Raw genomic sequence first — 25078 nt, 5'->3', positions numbered from 1 at the left:
GCTTCACAGGTGGAAGGACGGACGGACGGTCTCCCTCGCCGTTTGAAAGGGGTCAAAAGCAAACAAACCCGGACTATAAGCTAGGCCGGCGAGGTTGTTCTCTGTGTTTGTTGATGCTGCTGGTGTTAGTGGAGTTAGCAAATTCCCTATATTTAGACTGAATGAAAAAAAAAATTTCAGGGTCGATGATTTATGTTAGGGATTTTATGTGCGGTGTTTGAACAGAATTTAATGAAATTGTTACCACTTGTTCGAGGCAAGTTTGTGGAGCTGAACCAACAGTGAACACATAGGTTAGCGAGATGAGCTAGGGTTGGAGGGTAAAATAGCTACGCGGAAGGACATTAGTGAGCGGACTAAGCTGCGGGAATGGGATTTACCGTTGTTTTGCTGATTGAGCACCATCATCAAACTCGAATGAATCCGTTCCAGTTGGATGATTTTGTGCCAGACCGTTCAACGAAGTGGGCCGTCCGATTATTAAAGCACAAAAAGTTTTTATTTCAATTTTTCAAAGAGCTTTTCCATAATGGATTTCCACTGCACAGTAGGGGTAACGGCTCGTGAAAAGTGTTAATCTCGCAGCAGAGGTGTAGTCTTTCATTGCCTGTTAGTATCGCTGTGAGTATTGTGATTCACTGATTTATGGGAATCATAAAAAAAAGATTGGTGTTAGCGGAATTATTACACTACGCGCCGTAAAATTGAATCCATGAACGAGGGAAACGTGCCTAGATTTGATGTATGCGGAAAGCGATTAGAGGGTGTGAAAAATTTGGATTTTTTATTGTTTCTGCCTTCGAGTGATATAGTATCATTTTGTTGCGTGCTAAACAAACAAGTTCAAATAAGGGCCAATAGACAAATGTTTCCTTGTTGAATTGTCGCAAGTATTTCGATTTTGTAGAGCAACTTTTGTTACGTTACGATACAATGGCGCTTCTGTACGAATCACCAAACCAGATGAAATTAAAAACAGTACACTTATTCGAGGGCTGCTGGTAATTTCTTTTTATTGATCAATAAAACAATTGAAGTGGACCATATACCACATGCGCCTCCCTGCGGCTAACGCGGAACAGCATAAACATCGGCGTCTTATGGAATTCTTTCCACTTGAGTGCTATTTAATTTCAGCATGATTTTGTCATCTCCTTCTAATCTGGATATGGCTCGTAGAATGTGCGATGAAAATAAAACAAACACACAAGTTTGAAGATGCCATAGTTGTGTAGCAGATAAATCTTCGTCCAGAATTCAAGTGAATAAAAAACGGGTAACAAGCGTACATGTGTGTGTATGTGGCATTGAAGCTCTGGTTTTTGTTGCAAATCACGCAGTAAGCTATAAAACACTTGCAACGAAACTTTTTTTTCGCTAACCTCCACAGCATGGCTGCTACCAATTCAGAAATTATATATAAGAACTTTTCGCTTATTCTGGCAGTACAATAGAGAGCAAAAAAACTATGAACTTCGCTATACAAAAAGCGTAACTCTTCCATTAGAACATTTATCTTATCGCGATAAAAGTTTTCTGAGCGGACCAAACATGCTTTTTGCTCCAGTTGCCCTAGTATAGCGATTTTCTGTTATGCTTTTTAAATGCTGTAGCTCTATAGCAAAGTACTTTATTCGCAAGACATTTTCCTTCGGAGATCGATGTTTCGCATCTGCTGTCAGCCAGTCATCGACAGTCGCGAAAGCGACGTAACCCTCAACATCGTACTTCGGGTGAACCAAATGAAAGAAGCTCTTACGCGGTTTTACGTCAACTTAGTCGTAAAAGTTGAAGAAAAGACAGCAAATCAGAACATAAAATAAATTTCAGCCTTCACCAGTTGCAACTATATCCCATTTATCGTATTATTTATAGTGTTTCTCGAAGATATTATTTTCGAATCCGATACGCGGGGGGTTACGGAAAATAACCATGCGTCCTCTTTTTCTTGAATATCGATGTAAGTGCCTGGTTCTCCACGGTTGCTGCGATAAAGTGAAATTGTGGGGAACAAATTATGGTTCATCAATTAGATTTTCATAAAATTTATTTCATATATATTGTATTCATAAAACAAACAAGTAGTAATAGAATAGCAACTGAAATTTAAAATTTTGTTGCCAAAAACGGAAACTAACTGTATATGTTTAAGCAGGTGAAATCTTCGAAAAAATGTAACTTAAAAGTTTAAAGTTCAAATTGGACTTGGAAAAAATCTACTGTAAAAACATATAATAAAATGAACAATAATAAAAACATTGAACGAAACATACAAATGGTATTGTTTCAAGGCAAACAAATCTTGGTACTATTTTTTAAATGCATGCGTGAATCTATTTATACGTTGAATATACGTTTGAAGTAAAATAATGATTTTTAATATAAATGAAAAAACTCCGCACAATCAACTTTACTTACTTTCGTTCATGCTAAAACCGAAAACTTGGATAGTTTCAGCAGTTCAATCAAAAGTGGATTGAACCAAGCTCAAATTGTCAGCTCATTGCGCGAGCAGGTTCAACGCATTCAAGCTTATAACTCAATCCGATGGCACGTTAAAGGCTTATTTAGCATGCAATATGGCGGTTGATGTGTTCAAACAAACAACCAAATTTCGTCACACCGCTTCTGGGTGTAACACGAAAAGGCACGCAATTTAACCGTTTCAGCTACTTTAACCATGGCTATTGACCCATAGAACCCATCCTTTCCTCAATTATTTATATACAAGCTCCATAAACAAGGTTAGCACAAACCGCTTCACATTCAGCGAGAGTAACCGAGAATTGACTACCATAACATCCTGAGGGCAAACAGCATTCAAGCGAATTGCGTGTTGTAAAGTTGATTTATCTTGGCGTTGTTCGTATATACCGACGCCTAACACTGCCTTTGTTAGTTTGTTCAACACGCTGCTGCCCTTTCCGTTTTCGATCGAAAATGAATTATGGGACATTAGATATCGGAATTCGTAGCAAATTATCGACATCCGGTTGAGGATCCCATGACGGCAGAAGTTATACAGTTTTATTACAGCCAATTTAACATCAAAACGTTAGGATACTTTACATTCCTGCGGTGGCAGCTGTGCCATTTCCCAAAGCACCGGTGGTATAATTTTCATCAAAAGCTGTTCCTCGAATTCACCTGAAACGAAAACCAAAGGTAGTTTGTCATTAGTAGGGGAAAAATATTTATTTGCGATAAATTATTTCGTAGAGAATTCCGATGGGACCAAAGCATATTACCAGGTTCGTGCTAGCGCGGAATATAGTATGTCCTTGAGTCGTAGCACACCTTCGAGCGCTACCGGTAAAATTTACGACTCACAGAGCTGTCGAATTCGCTTATGTACATATCATAATGTACTTTACACCCAAGCACGAGACCATACATCGTCAAGTGATAAAAAACCGTACGGAGGTGTAACATCTGGCAGATTTTTTTCTTGCTTCTGTTAGCTTTGGCATATGTGTATTGAGATAGAACAGCGATGATGGCATTAGCAACGATGACGGTGACGACGCACCGAGATCGTTCTGGGCGACATGACATTATGGAGCATATCACAACCATGTCACATAATAATTCCCCACACTTTATGCTGTTCCGTACGAGGAACACGATAGAAGATATTCCCAGTGGACAATGAAATTAGGATGGCCATAATATGTTGCACATAGGAATTGTTTTCGTGGCCCAGAACACACCATTTGGATTATCGCGATTCCGGTTGTTGCGTTTCGACCTTAATTGAAATGTTTACATTAAACCACTGTTCTCCACCATATCCTATATTCGATATTTCCTCCGGGATTACAAGTGTGCGTGCTTGGCTATTTATGAGATGATATTCCATCATACGCGACTTCTGGTATTCAGAAACATTTTCACATTTCTGCCTAAGTCGATTTTAATAGCAATCGCGCCGGTAACGATATAGTAAAGCGTGAAAACGAACATTATCATCAATATTATAGTTGACCTCTCGCCTCACTACTAAACGTTGTACTCGAGATCCTGCAAAAATGTGATTTCCTTCCCAACACAATCACATTTCGCAATTAAAAGGAACCAAGCACAAAACGTCAAATTTATTCAACGTTCAACCAGCTTACAGATGACCGTGTGGACCAGGTACTCCCAGTCCTCCATCCAACGCTTCCGAAGGAAACACGGCAGCACACTTCACCTCAGCACCCTCGAAAAGTGATTGAGTGCCATGTGGTTGTTTCGTTGTGGTGACTGCAAGAAAGTAAGTTTCCACCCCGCTGAACGAAAAACGAATGAACGTACGAACGAACGGCCCACCGTTGAACAGGACATTGTAGAAAACTCAATGAAGTGGAACAATTTATTGGATGAAATGCCAGTTTGTGTATTAACTTGTGATAGCCTTACTTGCGATGCGATGGCTCATTTGAAGTACAGCCACGTAAACTGCTATGACTTGCCGATTCACGCCAGTCCGTGAACCGTCCTCAGAAAATCATCCGGTAAAGGCACGTGTGGCTATGGAACGGTCGCAGCAAGCAGCACAAAAGGCCGGTTTGTGGGGGCGTTCGTTGGCAGCTGGAGGATAATTTCTGTGTCAAGTGTTGCATTTGAAAACATCAAAGCCAGATGAAAATAATGTTTTCTCAGCCGTATCCATGAAGCATCCTGTGGTGTTCATCCCTAATATGAGTTTGAAAATTTAACTGAAATAACGTGACACGAGATAACAACATTGTGATAAAACGGATCAATCAGGTAAGGTAACCACGCTAAAGGCGTTTTATTTGTCGCAGCGTTTATTGTTTCTTAAAAACCAAAATTAATCCACCTAGCGGTCAGACACAGCCTTTCTCATTCAAACTTTTATTTGTAAAAATAGATTTACATGAACGCTTGAATCCAATAAATGTATATTCACTCTTTCGGTTTCTGGCATGTAGGGTAATAAATATGTCCATGATGGTTCGACGCCCCTCCCTCTTATGGAAACACATGTGTCTGCACAAATTTATGCACATCTCGCGAACTAATCAACTAAACGGAACCTTATTTGGCAGGTGAATGTTTTTAGTGGTAACAAATATGTTCCATAATCGACCTCAGGCAACATTTTGGATTATAAGATGGCAACTTCCGGTTTTTGGAAAACAGTCAAAAATGGACGATTTCCACCCAATATAATAATATCCGGATAAAGAAAAATACACAGGAGCTAAATTCACCACAGATACCATTTTGAATTCTAAGAAGACGACTTCCGGCTTCGGGAAAATAGCGGCAAACGAACCACCCAATATGGGTATTTTCGGAATCGTAACGATGCACTGGAGCCACAAATCGACTTCAGACACCATTATGAATTGTAGGATGGCAACTTGTGGTTTCTGGAAAACAGCCAAAAATGGCTGATTTCCGTCTAACATGAGTATCTCCGGATCTAGAATGATACACAGCAGCTGAAATCGACCACAGACCCCATCTTGGATTCTAGGTTGGCGACTTCCGGTTTCTGGGAAACAGCGGAAAATGATCGAATTACACCCAATATGGGTGTTTCTTCAACCAGAATGACGCTCAGAGGCCAGAATTTATCTTAAATACCATTTTGAAATCCAATATGGCGACTTCCGGTTTGTGAAAAACAGCCTAATAGCCAAATACCATGCAATATGAGTATCTCTGGAACCCGAAAGGTGCTTGTAGCTAACAATTGACCTCAGGCACCATTTTAAATTGCTAAATTGCAACTTCTAGGAAACAGTCGAAAATGACCGAATAATGCTCAATATGGATATTTCCGTAACCGATATGATGCATAGATACCAAACATTTACCTTGGACACCATTTAGAATTTAAAGACAACCACTTTTAGTTTCTGGAAAACAACCAAAATAACTAAATACCTCCCAATATGGGTATTTCCGGTGTCAGATTGATGCCAGAAATCTGCTGAAAATGACCGAATACCACCCAATATGAATATATTCAGAAATAAGGCGATGTACAGAAGCCAAAAGTCGAGGATGCTGTCATTTCGATAAAACCAATCATTTTAAACGATTTGTTATTTGACTTTGATCATATCTTATGGCCGATTCGTCGTGCATTTGCAGATTTTAAACACATACGATACCACATTTAAATTATGTTGAGGCCACATATATCGATCAAAGCAGGTATAGTTTTAAATAGTTATTGAATTTCTTTTCTTTCCATAACTTTTGAGCCACATATCAAATTGTTATGAAGTTTGTTATTTGTAAGTTTGAGAAATGACTCGTTCGTATGACACTAGTTATGTTCAAATAAGTCATGCAATCTTTGAGATAATAGACTTTCGTTGTTTTATTAACAATTTAATACATAACGGTTGCTTAAGCTCGATTATAATCAAATAAAATGGGAACGTATAGGGCAGCCAAAATTTGAAACCAAGTGTTCAATCATAATTCATCAGTTAACCCTTAACTGGCCCACTCATCTGATAATAATATGGATCAAATCGGTTTTGGAGTTTCTGAGATAATGATTTTTCGTGATTTTCTCATTTCGGTACATTACAGACAAAGTTACAGTTCGATTAAAGTAAAATTCAATAGGGTGTTATGAGGCAGCTAGACTTATTATTTGACACTAATTTTGTGGAAATCGGGTCAGCCATCTCTGAGAAAAGTGAGTGAGTCCAAGTAGCCTTCAGAATATGTTCCTTTTCATAGCTGGATTTCACATTTTTAAACATAACAGGCAAAGTAATAGTCAGATTGCAAAACAAATCAATAGAGTCTTATGGAGCAACTAGACCTTCCATTTGACACTGATTTCATGAAAATCGGTTAAGCCATCTCTGAGAAACATGAGTGAGATTAAGTAGTCTTCAAAACACTTTTCTTGTTATAACTTTTGAACCACAAGTTCAATCTTCATGAAATTCAAAAGTTAAGGGTTTTTCAAGTAGCCCGTTCATTTGAAATCAATTTTGTTCAAATCAGTTGTGTAGCTTTTGAGATAATGATGTTTCATGATTTTTACATTTTGAACCATAACCTCTAAACTAAAAATCCGATTACAATGAAATTTGATAGGGTCTTATGGGACAACGAGACCTTTCATTTGCAATTAATTTCATGAAAATCGGTCTAGCCATCTCTGAGAAAAGTGAGTGAGAATAAAAATCTGCACATACACACACACACATACACACACACATACACACAGAAAATACTCAGCTCGTCGAGCTGAGTCGAGTGATATATGCCATTCGCCCCGTTGGAGCACTTTTATTATTTCGGTTTTGCGAGTGATTGCCATACCTTTCTAGACAAAAAGCAAAAACTATGATTATTGTTTATGTACAAAACCAAAGCTCTGTTGGCTTACAACAGATATTTGTTAATAAATTAACAATTTGCAAATCCTGTAGATAACTTACCGCACATTGCACAGTGGGGAATCGCTGGCCATCAGCCAAAAAAATTTTTTTTCGTTAGCTGTTTCATAATATTTTCCTTCATTGCTATAACATTCAAGTGTCTAAATCCAAAATTTGGACACAATATCATGAAATCTGAATTTTTTAAGACTTTTCAAAGCATGGCGAACTGACGTTTTTTGACATTTTTTTGAAAAAAAGTGCATTACTTTGAAACGCTCTGTAGCTTCAATGATAGCTTGTATTTTTTTGACATCAAAGAAAAAGTTGTTGTAAATATTGTGGAAAACGAACCTTTTTCATTATATATTGTAAAATTTGGTCATAGTAGGCCTGACACCAGAAAAAATTAAAAAAAAACGTGATTTTTTGCAGAAAAGTAGCTTAAAAGTTTAGTTGCCGCAGTTTGCCACGGTTGTGACTACATTCAAAATTTAGGTAAAACCTAAATTAATCCACCTAGCGGTCAGACTCAGCCTTTCTCATTCAAACTTATTATATTTGAAAATAGATTCACATGAATGCTTAAATCCAAAAAGGTATATTCACTCTTTGGGTTCTAAAATATTGATGTTGTAATTAAAGTATAAAATATGAAATTTGACGTAATGTTAGTGCTTCATAAATAGCGAAATATAAGAAATGACTCTTGATTTTGAACAATTCAATCACGAGCGATATCGGGAACGTTCAAATAGTACGATACCACATTTAAATCATGTTGAGGCCATATATATTGATCTAAGCAGCTATGGTGTTGAATAGTCTTTGAATTTCTTTTCTTTACAAAACTTTTGAACAGTTTATCAAATTTTTATGAAGTTTGTTATTTGTAAGTTTGAGAGATGACTCGTTTGTATGACACTAGTTATGTTCAAATAAGTCGTGTAATACTTGAGATAATAGACTTTCGTTCTTTTAAAACATAACGGTTGCTTAAGTTTGATTACAATCAAATGAAAAGGGAACGTATGGGGGAGCCAAACTTTGAAACCACGTGTTCAATCATAATTCATCAGTATATCCCTCACTAGCCCGTTCATCTGATATCAATATTGTTCAGATCGGTTGTGTAGTTTCTAAGATAATGAAGTTTCGTGATTTTCACATTTCAATACATTACAGACGAAGTTACAGTCCGATTACAGCAAAATTCAATAGGGTGTTATGAGGCAGCTAGACCTTTCATTTGACACTAATTTTGTAGAAATCGGTGCAACCATCTCTGAGAAAAGTGAGTGAGTTTATGTAGTCTTCGGAATATGTTCCATTTCATAGCTGGATTTCACATTTTTAAACATGACAGGAAAAGTAATAATCCGTTCGCAAAAAAAATCATTAGGGTCTTATGGGGCAACAAGACTTTCCATATGACACTGATGAGATTAAACAGTCTCCAGAACACGTTTCTTTCCATAACTTCTGAACCATATGTTCAATCTTCATAAAATTAAAAAGTTGAGGGTTTTTAGGTAGCCCATTCATTTGAAACCAATTTTGTTCAAATCGGTTGTGTAGTTTCTGAGATATTGATGTTTCGTGATTTTTACATTTTGATACATAACCTCTAAACTAGAAATCAGATTACAATAAAATTCAATAGGGTCTTAAAGGGCAACTAGACCTTTCATTTGCAATTGATTTCATTGAATTCGATTCAGCCATCTCTGAGAAAATCGAGTGAGATTGGGAGAGCGTTACACACATACATGCAGAAAATGCTCAGCTCGTCGAGCTGAGTCGAGTGGTATACGCAAGCTTACGACTGGCTTACGCAAGCTAGCGACTGACGACTTTTCCCTCTCTTCACTCTAACAGCCTCATGCATGCGCTATTCATAAGAGCTCACATACAGCTACAGCTTAAACAAGGCAAAGAAACGGTGTTGTGTTGCGTACGACAGCTCATCCTTGCGCATGTATTTTGTTTGTTCGGACATGACAGCCTAGTTTGCTCATTTTGAGGATGTCCTGTTCCTGTTGACAGCCTGCTGATCGGCTGCGGCTGTCGTCGACTTGCATTTTTTCGTTTCTCCTTTTTCACAGGCCAGTGGCATATTGAATACAAAGCAAACCGTTTCCATTGTTGATATTATTTCCCACGTAAGAAAAAACGTGCTTCGCACCATCTCTCTTTCATTCTTTCATCGGCCTTACTGTCGTGATCATAATCACCTGACATCCCGCTCGGATTCGTGTTGAAGGATGTCGGAAGATTATAGGCTGTCATTTACGACAGCTTGGAAATATCAACACACATATGAAGATGAAAAATAACAGTCCGTATGGAGTTGCATGTTTACTGTCATCAGTTGCTGTCGAACTGTTCACCGAACGTGTGGGGAGCAGTGAGAGCTGTGCAATACAATGAGAGCCGGATCAGTTGAAAATTTGCTGTCATTGTCTTGCAGTCATTTTCATAACACTGGGTATACGACATTCGGCCCTTTTGAGCACTTTTATACCTTTAGTTTTTGCAGTGATTGCTATACCTTTCTAGGAGAAAGGCAAAAAGTGAAATGACAGAAATGACTTTTAATTTCAACTTCAATCCCGAGCAAGGCTGCAAACATTGAAATAGTACAATATTAAATTTAAATGATGTTGAGGCCACATATTTTGATCGTAGCTATAGTTCTAAACAGTCTGCGGGTTTCGTTTCTTTCTAAAACTTTCAAACCACATGTTTAAACATTATGAAATTCATTGTTTAAGGGTTTGAAAGCCCATTTATTTGAATTCAACTATGTTCATAGCTTATGAGATATAAGAGCGTTTTTCACATTCTGACGCAGCGCCAAAACTAAAAGTTTGATTACAATGAAATTTAATAGCAACCCAAGCGGCAAATAGACCCTTAATTTGACACAAAGATAGAAAGAATCGGTCAGACCATCTCTGAGAAAAGTGAGTGCGAAAGAAAGGTGCACATACACACGTACACACCCACACACAAACACAAACACCTATACATGCATATATGCAGAAAATGCTCGATTCGTCGAACTGAGTTGAGTAGTATAAGACATTCGGCCATTTCAATCATTTTTCTACCTTTTAATTAGCCAGTGATCGTTAGGAAAAAGTCAATATATTTACTTTCATTATGTGATTTCACATTTTCATGAACAACGGACAAAGTTACAATCCGATTGCAATGAAATTCAATAGCAACCTATGGAGCAACTAGACCTTTCATTTGACACTAATTTTGTGAAAATCGGTTCAGCCATCTCTGAGAAAAATGAGTGAGTTTAAACAACCTCAGGATAACTTTTCTTTACATAACTTTTGAACCATATGTTCAATCATAACGAAATTCAAAAGTTAAGGGTTCTGAAGACAGCCCAATCATTTGAAACCAATTTTATTGAAATCGGTTGTGCGGTTTCTGAGATATTGATGTTTCGTGATTTTTACATTTTGATACATAACCTCTAAACTAAAAATCCGATTACAATGAAATTCAATAGCAACTTATGGCGCAACTAGACCTTTCATTTGCATTTAATTTTATGAAAATCGGTCCAGCCATCTCTGAGAAAAGTGAGTGAGAAAAAAAGTTGCACATACATACACACACACACATACACACATACATACATACATACAGAAAATGCTCAGTTCGTCGAAAGTAGTCGAGTGGTATATGACATTCGGCCATTGGGACCACTTTTATACCTTCGGTTTTTCCAGTGATTGCTATACCTTTCTAGGAGAAAGGCAAAACGTAAGCTTTCAAATGCATACTGTCCGCTGCTGCGCAAAACTGCACAAATTGTCACTTCAGTGAAGAAAGCGATAGCAGATTTTTTTAGTTTTTATTTTTGAAGTTGAAATTTCATCCAGGATTAATTTTAATCATAACCATGATACCCTATTAATGAAGATTTATGTTATCGTACTCAATCCGTAAGGATAAAACATAAATTTAGGTAAAAATCACAAAATTTATCAATGAAAAGTTATAAAATAAGTGTAAAACCAGAAAACAGTAAACAAATTTTTATGAAATTTTAGTTATGTCAAACTTTATCACTTTCTGCAAATTTAAAACAATAATAAAAACATTCAGCCCTTTTCAATTGATGCTCATGAAATTCGCTAAATTGATTGTTGTGTCAAATATTAGCAGCAAATTCATACCATCAAACTCCGGCTAACAATAGCCCGTTTGAACATTGCTTGTGCTTCGCTCTCGTTTGCATACAAAAGTAAAGCACACATTTTGCTTCATATGAAAAAAAAACAAAGAACAGTCGTTGCCCTCCGCATCTTTTCAGTTCAGTCATTCCAGTGTCTTGGTTTTCAAATTCATAAATTCGTTGAATTTTATTATGGAACCTTTAACTTCAGCGGCATCACCTAATTTAATGTCTAGTAAGTTGTCGATTCATTGTGTTATACATGTATTTAAATGTCCTCTTTCAACCATAGAAACCGGATTAGGAAGATAACATATATATGAAACAACGAAACATCGAAAATTACTAGAAGAAATGAAAATTGCAGCAAAACACATTTTTCCTACTGATAAGTATTATGAACTTCAAATTTTCTGGAAACAATTTAACACTAGATTTAAGCGATCACAGCAGAAGATGATGATGCTGATGATAATTATTTCAATTTGTAATTATTTTGTATTACTTATGTTGTTTTAGTTTATTAAAAAAATATATATATATATAAATTTAGGCAAAATTTGTTTAGTTCGAGAGGTCGTCCAAATATTACGTATTTTTTTTAATGGGAAGGACGCCCGGTGACAATACTTGTGGTCAAAGATCATATAATTCTATAAATACGAAAAAAAGTGCCAAAAAATATTAAAAATTGGATTTCGTGCTTTATGCACGGCCCCAAATGAAAAAATTGATGCCAAATTCGTGTTCAGCGCCCCAAAATTATGTAAATACTAAGTTTTTGTCGCATTTATCGACACTTTTTTTGCTTGGCCAGCCTTTGTATGGAGTCGCCCCACTGTGCATTGGATTGTATTTTCTCTACAAACAAAAGCTCAAGCCTTGTACAATCAATGTGTCTTCCCGAATCGCACAAATTTTGCACTTAAATTGCACAAGAAATGTATGAAATGCATAACGCAACAGTTGTACTGCGAATACATTGACATAGATTGAAATCAGAATATGTATGATATACACGAGAATCGTGATGTTCCGGTTAACTTCAGTTTCGGGCGAACGATCATTTTGGGGCGCTCGAAAAGAAACAGGCCATTGTTGATTATCAAAGGACTTAAGCATGGGTTTATTCTCAGGTTCCTCATCACCACAACCGCCACCACCACCCCTTCACTTGGTCTTGGTCCGAATCCGTTAGCTTTCAAACCTTTAGAGGTAAAGAACATTTGTATGCTTCAGAAACAACGTCGCTCTCGCATCGATAGAATCGCGATACACCGCGGTATATGAAAAAGGACCACTTCCGACATTTTCAGCCATTTAATTTTTCCGATTCTTGGAATGAATTCCAACGCATTACAGAAGTGTTGCGTCCAAAAATTACTATTTGAGCCAGTTTTACGTAGGAAAAGTCACGAATTGCTTGCCTACGAAGGAAAGCGGTTGAAAGGATTAATATGTTTAAAAAAGTTTCGTTTATCAATCCGATGTTTTATTTTTTTTGTTCTCATAGGTATTCTAAACCAGAATCAACAACTTTCGAGTTATTTTTAACTGAGAATTTTTTTAATGCGGTCCCTATCCCTCGCACAATAACAGGTTTAACTGTATTTTGTTTGGTTCATAGGGTGCTCCATAGGGTGGTGCATAAATCATCATAATTTAATTTGTTTGATTTGACCAATTCAAGATCTTTTTACGACAATTTAGAGGTCTTTAAGGAAAAATTATGACATTGTACGGTAGTTTATGACATTAAAGTCATTGGAAATATAAAAGACGATATATTATGACGTTAAAGTCATTGGAAATATAAAGAACGATATATTTTTGCCTTTCTCATAGAAAGAAATAGCAATCACTTACAAAACCAAATATATCAAAGTGCTCCGAAAGGGCCGAATGGCATATATCGCTGTTTGTGTGTATGTGTGTGTATGTGCATATTTGTATTCTCACTCACTTTTCTCAGAGAGATGGCTGGACCGATTTTCATGAAATTAATTGCAAATGAAAGGTCTAGTTGTCCCATGAGACCCTATTAAATTTCATTACAACCGGATTTTTAGATTAGAGGTTATGTATCAAAATGTAAAAATCACGAAACATCATTATCTCAGAAACTACACAACCAGTTTGAACAGAATTGATTTTGAATGAACAGGCTACCTTAGAAACCCTTTCATTTTGAATTTTATAAAGATTGAACTTGAGGTGTTCTGGATACTGTTTAATCTCACTCGTGTTTCTCAGAGATGGCTGAACTGATTTTCATAAAACTAGTGTCAGATGGAAGGTCTAGTTGCCCATAAAACCCTATCGATTTGTTTTGCAATCGGATGTTTACAAATGTGAAATCTAGCTATGAAAAGAAACATATTCCGAAGAATATATCATCGAACTCAAATAATATCAAACTCACTCACTTTTCTCAGAGATGGCTGAACCGATTTTCACAAATTTAGTGTCAAATAAAAGGTCTAGCTGCCTCATAACATCCTATTGAATTGCATTGTAATCGAACTGTAACTTCGTCTGTAATGTATCAAAATGTGAAAATCACGAAACTTCTTTATCTCACAAACCACACAACCGATTCAAACAATATTGATATAAAATTAACGGGCTAGTTAAGGGTGAAAGAAACATGTTCCGATGACTTTTCAAATTCATTCGATTTCCCAAAGAACTAGTTGAACTAATTTCAACAATCTCAGTGTCAAATGAACAGTTTGGTTGCCATTTCATTTAATTATAATCGGACTTTTATTTCAACTGTTATGTATTAATTTTTAAAAACAACGAAAGTCTATTAACTCAAAGATTACACGACTTATTTGAACATAACTACGGACTGTCTCTCAAACTTACAAATAAAAAATTTCAAAACAATTTGATACGTGGTTCTAAAGTTATGGGAAGAAACGAAATTGATTGATCAAAATATATTGTACTATTTGAACGTTCCAGGTATTGCTTGTGATTACAAAACAAATTTCACATTTTATGCTTCAATTATTACTTCAGATAAAACATCAAAATACCTTAATTGGATTGAATTGGCAATTTAAGCTTGTTTTCCAGAAACCGTAAGTCGCAAAATTGGATTTTAAAATGAAGTATGGTGTTGATTCTTAGTCTATAAGCATTATCCCGTTCTTGAAAAACTCACATTGGAAGCTTCTATCCAAAACTTTAAAATGGCGTCTGAAGTTGATTTTTGGCCTCTGGGGGTCATAATATTCCACAAATTCTCATATTGAATGATATTTGGTCTGTTTAGACTGTTGTTCATCAAGGAAAATTTTTCTATTACAAAAAGTTGTATCCAAAATGATATATGATCCGACCTATATATGAGTACAGTGACGTTTCGATTATACCAGGAACAGAAAAAAATTCGCATCATATATAGTATAGTTATGCTTTTGGCTACCAGAAATTCGTTATTTAGAGTGAAAAATAATTCCTGCAGAAATCATTAAGGTGTATTTTTTTCTATTGATTGAAGGTTCCATGCAAATCTATTTAAACATTATTATTATTATTATTATTATTATTATTATTATTATTATTATTATTATTATTATTATTATTATTATCATTATTATTATTATAATTATTATTATTATTATTATTATTATTATTATTATTATTATTATTATTATTATTATTATTATTATTATTATTATTATTATTATTATTATTATTATTATTATCATTTTGACACTTCTCAGCAGATTTGCTGGAAAATTTCACCTACCCCGGGCTATCTGTTATGCCAAAGGGGTTAGGCTCTGTGGATCTCATTAACCAGTTAACTTACATCCTAACGTCGTTTGCTTCGATGGATCAGTTATGATGATTCAGGAACCTTCGAACTGTGTTGCAGGTCCCAAGAATCACCGCTTTTTGGATGTTGGGTAGTTCTCTTCGCAGTTCCAACTCATCAAGAGAGCGCAGTAGAGTACAGGGAACTATTCCAGTGGCGGAGAAAATAACTGGAACTATACGCACTTCCTCAAGTTGCCACATCTGCTTCAACTCCTCAGCTAAATCGTGGTACTTCGTTATCTTGGTTGAGAACGTCGACTGAAGATTACGATCTTACGGCACAGCGATATCAATGATGGTTACCCGTTTCATTCTTTTGTCGTAGACCACAATATCAGGGCGATTGGCACGTATGAGGACATCCGTTATGATCTCGCGATCCCAGTACAGTTTGATGCAGCTATTTTCCAAAACCGGGTCTGGCAGATATTTGTAGCAGGGCACATACTGGTTCACCAGATCGTGCTTCAGTGCAAGTCGTTGGTGCACAATCTTGGCAACCGCATTATGCCGACCGAGATAGGCTATCTCAGCTAACGCTTGACAGCCTGCGACGACGTGCTCGATCGACTCTCCTACTAAATTGCACTTACGACAGCGGTCTTCTATGTTTTCGTGCAATATATACCTGCGGTAGTTCTTCGTCGCAACGACCCGGTCCTGGATGGCTACCATGAAACTTTCTGTTTCCGAAAAGAGCTCACCTCGCACCAGCCACGTATTTGATGCCACTTTATCAATCTGCGCTTGCTCTAACTGATGGGGGTGCGTCCCATGCAATTCCTTCTGCTTCCACGATGCGACCTTCTCTTCTACAGTTTTCAGGTCGCAGTTCAGCTGATATTCCTCCTGCGCCAGATGCAGGGCGCTGAATCCATGATCTGCTCGACAAACAGTGCGATAAATATCATGACGGTTCTGGCTCTCTCTGAAATATTGTCGCAACTGCTGGATCTGGGAAACGCATAGCGCTTGGATATCGGTAACACCAATTCCGCCTTCAATACGTGGCAAGGTGACTTTTTCGGTTGCTGATTTTGGGTGGTGCGAACGGTATTTGGTGAGCGACACTCGTAACGCTCGTTCTATCGCCTCCAAATCCGTTTTGGTCCACTTGACCACCCCGAAGCTGTATGTCAACAAGGGCACGGCAAACGTATTTATCGCCTTTATCTTGTTGCCGGCGGAGAGGAGCGAATTCAATATACTGTCAGGGTTTCTCCATGGTAGCATAAGGCAAATTTTCCGAATAAAACATTTTTGTATTCGCTCCAAACGGTTAGTCCAGAACTCATAGTGTGGATTCCAAACTACACAGCTAGCTTCGAGGATAGAGCGTACTAAAGAGCAATAGAGAGCACGCAGAGCTCCGGGATCAATGAATTCTCGTCCAATTCTGAAAATAATTCCCAGCTGTCGATTCGCCTTGTTTATAATCGTCATATAGTGTTGTCAAAACGTCAAATTAGAAGCCAACAACACGCCAAGGTCAATTACAATATCGCTGCGTCTTAAATACGTACCTCCAATGCAGTAATCATAAACCAAAGGCTGTTTTTTGCGACTGAAGCTGATAACAGAGCATTTTGAGATGCTGATTGTCATACGGTTAGATTCACACCATTGTGCAAACAAATCTACGTAGCTTTGAAGTCTTGCGCAGTCGTCGATAGATTCTATCAGCAAATAGATTTTAACATCATCAGCATAACATAATCTGGTTCCACGTGGCAGCAACCGAGTGACATCATTAATGTACAGTGAGAAAAGTAGCGGGCCTAAAATGCTACCTTGTGGTACTCCTGAGCGGGTAAGAAACCAACAAGATGATCCCAACTTGACGTTAAATTTGCGAGAGCGTAGATAAGAGCTAAGCCACGAAAGCAAGCAAGGTGATACGCCTAGTTTGTTAAGCTTGGCGAGTAATATTTCATGGTCTGGTGCGCAAACACAACGATGTAAATTCCAATAAGTTGGTTGTAACTGAACGGCCTGGATAAAAACCATGTTGAGAAGTGGATATGTAATTTTTACACGAAACATCAGACGATTATAAACGATGTTCTCAAATATTTTAGAACAGGCGCACAGTAAAGTGATTCCACGATAATGCTCCACATTGTTTTAGCTTGTGAATGGCTAATTCCACGTCATCGGCAGCAACAGTAAATGATCCGGCTGTGAATACATCGCTGGGGACAGACGATAGGGCGTCTGCTACGAAACCGGGCGAGACAGAATCAGTGCCGAACACACTCAAAAAATGCTTAGTGAATAAACCACATTTACTATTATTGTTCAATGCGACTTCGTCCTTTAAGAACATCGTAGAAGGCGTCCAGTCAATACCAATAAGTGCTGTATTAATAGCGTCGAGATTACTTCGCCGAAAATCATAAGCATTCGAGTCAAATTCCTCAACAAACATAGCATTAACTGGCCTATCAAATCTTACCATCACGGGAGGGTGATGAGGGTCAATATTACTGAGTACATCGAGTGCAGTGGTAACAGAGCAAGCTGGCAAAGCATGTTGATTAGCGAAAATTAAATCCAAGAGCCTTCCATTCGGATTGAGCACCGAATTAATCTGGTAAAGACCATTCAAAGCTACACCATCTAAAAGACGGGCACTGCCAATATTAACAGCTGAATGTTGCGCATCAACAACCATATATCTACCGTTCGGGTGCAATGGCTAAACCAGCGCGATTGTAATCTCCAAATAACAATAAATCATCATTGGGGCCGAGCGATTCATTAACAATTTCAATTGACGAAAGATGGTGATCGATAACTTCTATTTCATTGCGTAGATTTGGCGGTATATAGATAGCACCAATCACTAGCTTTGCATTCATGGTAGCCATGATAACCCAAAGCTGCTCAAGTGAATCATCCATTGCATTGCTTAGTAGCGAAGACGGTATTAAACTACGAACTGCAATAATCACTCCGCCACCACAGGCTTAATTACTATTTTTAGAGCAGCGATCAGAACGAAAAACGATATAATCTGTACCAAACAACTGGCACGAGTTGATTTGCGAATCAAGCCAAGTTTCCGTTAGCACGATGCAATCGTACGGGGAAACTGACACTGCGAGACTAAAATCAGTGATTTTGCTGCGTAGGCCGCGAACATTTTGATAGCAGATTAACAGCGGTCTAGAAACTGGCAGACTGGTTTTTATCAGCTGTTCATTGTTGTCCGTGTCACCAAACGACGAGCTATGGCAGAAGAAAGAAGGGTGATTTTTTTGAAAATTCATAAAAGGCATTAACTTAACTGGACTGGGGGCCCTGTGGCCCCCATGTTCCAACGGCGGTTGATCAATTAAATTTACCCAGTCAGGCGGGACGCAGGTGTTGACAAATCGATTCGCGGGATTTTGCTCGTGTTGGGCATCCAAAAATCCTGAGACCTATTCCTTTGATCCTCGAAGGCACGATAATATATTCCTTTTGGCCAAGTAGATGGATCAAGCGCATTATCTTTCATATGTAAATCGACGCCGACTTTAAATGAAACAAAAGCGAACGATTTCAAATCAGCATCTTTCTTTATTATTTCTTGACGAACGGTTGAGCGCCAGGCATACATTTCTGCACAAGTGCAGCAACGTCCTCTTCAGAGACGTGCGGGGCAATGCGTGAGAGGTACAACCAAAATTTTTGTGGTGGCTTGGGCACAGTCTCAACGATTTCGTTTTTATTCTCAGCCGATCGCGTTCCACTGAGTAATTTTTTTTGCGCTTTTGGGCAGTTTTGGAGTTTCATCTGGAGAAATTATTCTCGGGCGCTTAGTTGAGCGGCTGCTGCATTGAACGGACGTAGTCGACACAAAATGTATCTTTTCCGAGACAGACTTAATTAAAGCATTGGTTTGACCAAGCTCATCTTTAATGCCATTCATACAACAGTTGATCAAATCAGAAACAGATGAGATCACAGTATTGTTAATATCAGGTGCCGCTTGCCCTTTCAGCTGATCAACAGTTTTCAGACAATCAGCACAGATTTAGGTTTTTGATTGGCTCGGAGCATTCCTAGCAGCATTTATCCATATCGAGCAAAACAGTCGACACAACCAAAAAAAAAATGCTCAAAGGCGATAGCGCAATGCACAAGTTGTCGAGGTGGAAAGCTCTTAGATGCTGATTGGAGTGAGTGCTCACAGATGGCGCGTTACAAGAAGAGCGCGCACAGAGTATGAATCAATTAACAAAGGGAAGAGAAGTCACTTTAACTTGCAGCTAAATCACAATAATAACGTCTCAAATCACTGAGTTAATGCAGGTTCCACACTGGTTGATGATACTTTGAATTAGAATAACAAACTTCAAATAGATCAAATCAGTAAAACAGCTTAAAAACGAATTTAAATACAGAGCTCAAAAACAGTCACTGGAGCGTCACAGACGTGTTGCCAGAATCATTAATAACTTCGAAAGAGAAAGGCTGCATCTCACCGCTAGGAGGATTAATTTTGGGTTTTTCTCGTCAATTCAATTTATCCTTTCTTTATACATCTACTAAAAGCGGTTTACAAGTTAATATAACAATGCTTGAGACTACTGGAAAATACTTAATGTATACTTGGTCGGCATGCGACCAAACCGAACCAAGCGCCAAAAACTTTATTTCGAGTAATCGGCGATCAAAGTTGAACCACCCCGTATGTTTCCTGCAAACTGCTGCAAAGAAATTTTGCTATAATACCACTATAAACTGTTCAAATGATTTCGTTGTATCATGAAAGATAGATTACACAGTGCAAGAAAAATTGACTTTTTTTCTGCCTCGGTTTCCATATATAATTTTTTGGTTTTGGCATAGTTTTAGTATATTTCACACAGCAAAACCATATCGAATATGTCTGAGCATTAATGGTAATACGCTAATATCTACAAGGGGTAGTCAAATTACGTCTTATGTTAAGTAAAAAAAGGCTCAGGAATCGATTGGTTGGTGTCTGATCCACGTGAAATGTCAGCAACATATCATTTTTGCCCCGATTCCCCTATAATACTAAAATAGATTTATCTCGACGTAAGATTAACTTATTTGAAATTTGTTTAATGTAATATCAAGAGTGTAAGCGATACTCAAAGATACAACTTTTACTTTTACTCAATATAAGATATAATTTGACTACCACTTTTATTAATTAGCGCATTCCCATTAATTCTCAAACATACTCGATAATATTTCGCTCTGTGAAATATACTAAAACCAAGCCAAAACCGGTTTCGCAGAATCACCGTTTTGAGCTCAGTTTTAGTCCGGTTCAAGAACTGTTTTTTTTAAGATGGTTAAGAAGATGCTAATATGTGGACAAATTAATTTAAAGTTTTAATATTTGATCGTAAAACTTTTTTGGCGTCGAAAAAACATCGAAAATTTCCGATTTCTCAAAAATTCAAAATGGCGCCATTGTTGCCCCTTAAGTTGAAATATATTCAAACTCTGAGTAATTTATTTTCGCATTAAACTTCATCAAAAAATCATACATAGAAGCCAAGGCAAAAAAACTGTTGCACTGTGTTACCAAATTTAACATCCACTGGTGTTAAAAACTCAATATTTTAAAAAATGGCGCATGGTTCGGTCTGGTCGCACGCCGATCACTTCTCAGTCAATCATTTTGTTTAAATATTTACACGAAACTGAATACTTTACAAGTACAAGACCACCATACTGCCGCTCATAGCAAGTCCGTCCCATTTGCGTTTTGGTGCTGACGAGAAAACAGCAATTGAAAATCGTAACGCTTTGGGTAAAATTTGGCACTTAAAAGCTTTATCAATCAAGACCATCAACAGAATTTGGTACTGCAATGACAATCTAGCCGTATGATACGTCTCCATAGTTTTACTTTCAAAATATCTCCCTATGAGCAACGATGTGCAAAACGAGATCCAAAAATCTAAAAAGAACAATAAATTTCCCGTTGATTTTTGGCTATCCGATCGTTCCGAACTGTTTCACATGATTGTAAGGTAGAAATGAAATTAGAAATACATGTTTTTTTTGGTTCCCTGGAATATGTTTTACCTCGATTGAGAAATTAGTTGTTCTTCTGACTGGTCTTGAAAATCTACCAAAAATATATAAATTTCCTATCAAAATAAAACTTGTTGAATCAAAATCCGATCAAAACTGAGGCAGTTACAGGTGTTTGAAGTTAAACTAAAAATTGTGATTCCAAACATGAACATCATCTCTTAAAAAGCTCTAAAAGTCGTTCAAAGACAGTTTTAAGGTGAAACTTGAAATAAAAGAGTTAGAGCGCAAAATGTGTTTTTTTTTTCAATATAAATCGGTTGTTTTCAAAGATAGAGAAAAACTTTTTTTGACAAAGTTACTTAAAATTAATGGAACATTGTAGAACGAGTTTTTCTTCTATCTATAAAGATAAAAAATTAGATACTTGGTTACATAAAGAATTTTGGTCACCCTAATTTTTGATAATTTTTTAATAAGCACTTTATTATATGTAACAACTTTGTAGAAGAAAGTTTTTCTCTAAAATATTGCTACAGAGCTCTAGACCCAAATTTCCCCCTAAATCTGGTTTCTGCACCATTATGCATTGTAGTGTTATCAACTCTCCTCTTCTGAAGAGCTGTATTGATCGAAGTATAGGATATATTGTCAAAAGTGCCTTCAGTATCAAGAGGAGCGCAAAGCACCATCCCTTGATAATTTATCGACTTCTCGATAAGAGTCGATACACCATACATAGCAGTTTCCGCCGATTTACCAGGTTGGTAAGCGTGATGATTTTTATGTAGTGACGAGTCTTTGAGGAACTCATTGCGGATATGGCTACCTGAAGTTTCCTCCATTAACTTTAGAAATTTCATAGGTCCACAGGAGCTTAATGCCCAATTGATTTAGGCTTCCGTGAATAACCTTCGATAGAGCAGAATTGAGTCGTTGGGTGCAGTACGCTTTGGCTTCGGAATCTGTTGCTCCGACGTTGGTTGTTCGGTTATACATGTAAATCCAGGGAAGTGCGTGCTCATGAGAACCTGCAGTGATTCCCTAGGTGTGACAGTGAGATTGCCGTCCTCTTTTTTTAACTGCCCTAGACCATTGGTGTGGTCTACTGACATCGCTTTTTGAAGTCGTGCGGCTTCAGGCATCGTTTTGATGCCCTCGCAGAACTTAATCCTACAAATTCTTTTAGCCTTGCGTAGCTTAGCGTTGTACTTGGTGAGTGACGCTCTGTATTCATCCTAGTTAGATGTGCTTTTAGTCCTATTGAACATGCACCTGGTTTCACGGCGGAGATTATTGAGCGTTTCATTCCACCAGGGCACTTTTATCGATTGAGCAGGAAAACCGGGAGTTGACTAAGTGCTCCCTGAACGAGGACCAGTTAGCCTTCTTCGGGTTCCTGAAGCTTCAATGTCAAATATAATATGTCGGTGATCTGACAGATACATGCTTTTTTTTGACTTTCTCGGAAATGTTTTCGCTGCTAATAGTGAGACCTCGTCTCTTATGGCGTTAGCAAAAGTGGCTAGATTGCATATATTGACCTCGTTGGAAGTGAGATATTCAAGAAGGTACTCACCCTTGTTGTTGGTATCCGAGCAGCCCCAAATCGTCTGATGAGCATTCGCATCGCATCCGATGATGAACGGGTTATTGACTGTTTTGCAGTACCGCACGAGTGCGCAGACCTTGTCCAGGTCACTGGGAAAGTAAGCGGATGCAATGACCATGTCTTGTTTCCCGTTAGCAACAACGTCAAGTTGAATAAATTCTGTAACTGGAGTATATAAGATTCCTCTGCTCAACAGAATTCACTTGGTTTCCCATTTGCTAAATGCTATGTATGCTCAGCGTCTAGTATAATGACTAGAAGACGGATTTACCAGAATTAAAACATTTGGTGTTCTTAGACAATTGCTTTCAGAACTATCGAGCACGCACACTTGAAAGATATTCAAAAAAATTGCATGAAAAGATTGAAAATAGAGTCAAGCTGAGAATAAAAAAAGATAATCAGTTGATAAGTTGATATATGCATGGCTATACCACGTGGACAGCTTAGGGGGGGGGGGGGTTGGCTAATGTCCACGGTTTATACAATTTTTTTAGAATTTATATGGGCAGTTGTCCACGGAGTGAGAGGGGGGGGGGGGGTCAAAATCGTTTAAAATCTGTCCACGTGGTATGTGGATGGCCCCTAAAGGTATATGACACTTAGGATAAATTCAGTTTGGATTTGAGGACTCACGATAGTAAGCTTTATATATGTGTTTTTGAGCGAATTAAACCAACTATGCATCGAAAATATATGGTAGGAAAAAAACAACTATAAGAAAAGGTTCGTTTTCTGAATAATCTCGAAGTTTTGATAAAAATATGTCTTCACTTGGCGACGGATGTATTGATTAATTTAACAAGTGTAGTTTTTTTTTTTTTTTTTATTCTCGCTTATTTTCCGTCGGTCTAGTTCCGCCACTGTTGTGGCCAATCACCGACGCCCAGGGAGGCGACTCCACACCCAGGACCCTAACTCACGACCCGTTTATTAACGGACCGGCGCCAACGGCTTTACTTCCTCATGCGATGGAAGGCGTGATCCCAGAGATTTTTCGCCTCAGAAAATCTCCCGGTGTCGGCTAGGATTGAATCTAGACCAGTTGGGTTGGTTGTGAGTGAATCACGCCACCTCACAACCATCGACACCTATGTCGGCGGTGGGATTCGAACCCAGGCGTCACGCGTGCTTGGCGGAGACGTTACCAACCACACTAGGCCCCGCTCTAAGTGTAGTTTTTTAATACATGTTAATTTTTCAAATACTGAATTACAATGAAAATCATCTGCCATCATGCCTATTTAAAATATTAATAATATAGTTTGCAGTTGCTCTGAAAATTCATCTTTGCAGCAATTATTTCGCCAACCCTAGACTAATGAAACTGAGTGAAAGTTGGTAGCACTAACCGTCAAGGTATTTTAATTTTCTTGCAGTTTTAACTTTGTTCGAAAAACGCAAAAATGATCAAATTAAAGAAGCCGAAGGACACATCGTTATAAGGTGCCAGCAAGCAACAATTTGGCGCTGGCTTTGCTTGGTGCAAATTAAAAGTTAGTTAATCAGACGGAGCGAAAGTTTTGCTTTTGTTGGAAACAACCCTAAAACTCAAGATTTAACTTTCAAATACTAGGTGATTATATCACAATGCAACCCGTTTCCGTTTTACCGGTTTGAAACAGCGTGAATTCGACAGCACTTAATTAAATTGAATTCTTGCTGTAGGATTCGTCGGGAATAAAAACAACAACTACAGCGAAGCTACAGCAACGGCAACAACAAAAGCCAACATAGGTGAAGAAAAAAAAAACAACAAAAGCCAGATAACCGAACAATACACCATCAGTGCCTAAGGCTACTGTCATACTGAGGCGTCAAACGAAGCGAAGCGTTGAGCGTTTGAGAAGCGGAATAAACAGAAGCGTTGGGTGAAGCTTCCTATGACATACTGGAGCGAGCGTCGCAAATGCGTTGTGTTGTCATATTCCTAGATTCCAGTAGCGGTTTTGTTTGAAGGAAATATGAATTCGTCCAATAAAGATTTTTTGCTTCTTCAAGCACGGAAAATTACGTTTTAGTGAACATAGAGATTTTTTTCATGAAATAAAATAA

The 25078-nt window shown here is 37.8% G+C and overlaps 1 protein-coding gene across 3 annotated transcripts in view; it reads right to left on the bottom strand.

Annotated features, from left to right (window-relative positions):
• The window catches only part of LOC129724450 (kin of IRRE-like protein 1), a 907851-nt gene that overhangs the window by 640418 nt on the left and 242355 nt on the right, over positions 1-25078 (bottom strand). Inside the window, exon 3 of one of the 3 annotated variants that reach the window (XM_055679379.1) lies at positions 3070-3147. The exons of the other annotated variants lie outside the window; for them this stretch is intronic. The gene's annotated coding sequence lies outside the window, so the exon portion shown is untranslated. The remainder of the gene's footprint in view (positions 1-3069; positions 3148-25078) is intronic. 3 annotated transcript variants of the gene reach the window in all.

Source organism: Wyeomyia smithii, chromosome 2 (genome assembly GCF_029784165.1).
Source record: "Wyeomyia smithii strain HCP4-BCI-WySm-NY-G18 chromosome 2, ASM2978416v1, whole genome shotgun sequence".
NCBI lineage: Eukaryota > Metazoa > Arthropoda > Insecta > Diptera > Culicidae > Wyeomyia > Wyeomyia smithii.
Note: the sequence above shows the minus strand (reverse complement) of the source record. Positions and strands in the feature narration are given on the sequence as shown.